Genomic DNA, 1,990 nt, shown 5'->3' on the forward strand with positions numbered 1-1,990 from the left:
ATTTCGAGATCAAGATGGGTCTCATTACGATGGTGCAGGCCAGCCCATTCTGTGGCAAGGCCAATGAGGATGCCAGCGCTCATCTCCAGCAGTTCCTGGAGCTCTGCAGTATTTTTGTTATCAAGGGTGTATCGCAAGATGCTATCCGGCTCCGTCTGTTTCTGTTCTCTCTCTTGGGGAGAGCGAATCAATGGTTTTATGCTAACAAGGCTGCTGTGGATACTAGGGACAAATGTGCCAAGGCATTCCTCTCGAAGTTCTTCCCGATGGGCAAAACCAATGCTCTTCGTGGTCGGATTTCGAACTTCCAGCAGGCATCAAACGAGTCAATTTCGGAAGCTTGGGAGAGGCTTCAGGAGTACATTCTAGCGTGTCCGCACCATGGAATGGATAATTGGCTCATTCTACAGAACTTCTACAATGGGTTGACACAGTCATCCCGTGATCATGTGGATGCCACTGCGGGTACAGCTTTCTTCTCGCTAACCATGGAAAGAGCTACATCATTGATCGAGAAGATGGTTTCCTTCCAAGGTTGGAGTGATGATCGCCTCCAACCGCGCCAGCAAGGTATGCACTCTGTTAAGGAGGCCAACATGCTCGCTATGAAGATTGATCTCCTCCTCAAGAAATTCGAGGATTATTCCCAAGATAAGGCTCAATTGCAAATACTTCAAGCCTTGAAAACTCGCATGACGTGCGAGATCTGCGGGAATGTTGGACATTCGGGCGATAATTGCCCAGAAACCCAAGAAGAAGCTTTATTCCTCAATGGCAACAATGGGTTTCGTCCACAAGGAGGTCAGGGGTGGAATCAACCACGCCCATACTACCAAGGAGGTAATGGGAATTCGAATTCTTTCGGTCCTAACCAGCCTACCTTGAGAGATCTTGTCTACGGCCAAGTGAAGATCAATGAGTCCCTTCAAAGAAGTTGGCCGCTACAGACAAATCTATGGAGACCATCCATGCCAAGATGGACGGATTCTCCACGGCTATGAAGAACCAGCTGAGTTTCATTAAGGCGCTAGAAACTCAATTGGCTCAATTAGCTGCTGCTACACCTACTGCTGAACTAGGGAAGATTCCAGGGCAACCCGAATCAACTCTGATGAGGACATGACCAATACGCATATGACCAAGGCCCAAGTGAAGATAGAGTTCAAAGCCCAATCCACATTGAAGTCCGATTTATTCGCGAGTCCGGTTCGGACTGCAGGAGCAGGCTTCACGAAAACGGACGCCCAGGACACTTACGGGCTCCGTTTTGGGCGTTCTATATATCGTTGGAAAGCTAAGGAGATAAGCTTTCCAACCCAACTGATCCCATATCAAAATATGCTCGGAGTTGATGGGAATCGTCGAAACAACATGACAACCAGAATCTGCCTGGATGCAGCGACGCCAGTTTTTGGGCCCGAAGGCCTTGTACTCCCTAGGGTTGCCCGGCCACCCCCTTGGCCACCCCCCTAGCCTCTCTCTTCTATATACACAGCAGCCGACATTAGGTTACTGGGGTTTTGCTTAGATTATTCTGTCGAGAATAGTTTCGCCGCCGTGTCGGTTTGTGAGACCCCAACTTGAGATTAATCATTCATCTGCAGAGTCACTTCATTTGAGCTGCGTTCTTTCGAGTTCTTGCTTGTGTTCTTTGTTGCGCTTGCAGGGATTAGCCTTCTTGGTGTGGTCAACCGGGTTGTGACACGGTTGATAACCAGAGGAGTTGTGGTGCTAAGATTGTTGGATTCGGGTCTTAGGATCTGAAGCCGGATCGGTGTGTCTCGCTCCGCCAACAATGAGAGTTATCCAGAACCTGACGGAAGATCGGGAACCCACGTCCCCATTAAACTCTAGAGAGCGTAAATGTCATCAATGCTATGTGGAAAGAGCCACTTAGCAGGACACCCCTCAGCTATGCAGAAAAGCTCACACGCCCAAGAAGAGGTGCGTGGGGCGAGTTAACAGCCACAATAAGAGAAGATCCTGGAAC

General features: G+C 49.2%; 1 non-coding gene across 1 annotated transcript; it reads right to left on the minus strand.

Moving 5' to 3' along the window:
• Nucleotides 1-281: 281 nt before the first annotated feature.
• LOC120646561 lies at nucleotides 282-388 on the minus strand. The gene has a single exon (XR_005664465.1). It is a non-coding gene; the product is annotated as a small nucleolar RNA R71 (small nucleolar RNA).
• Between the last annotated feature and the right edge of the window lie 1,602 nt (nucleotides 389-1,990).

This window comes from Panicum virgatum, chromosome 8K, assembly GCF_016808335.1.
Source record: "Panicum virgatum strain AP13 chromosome 8K, P.virgatum_v5, whole genome shotgun sequence".
Lineage (NCBI taxonomy): Eukaryota > Viridiplantae > Streptophyta > Magnoliopsida > Poales > Poaceae > Panicum > Panicum virgatum.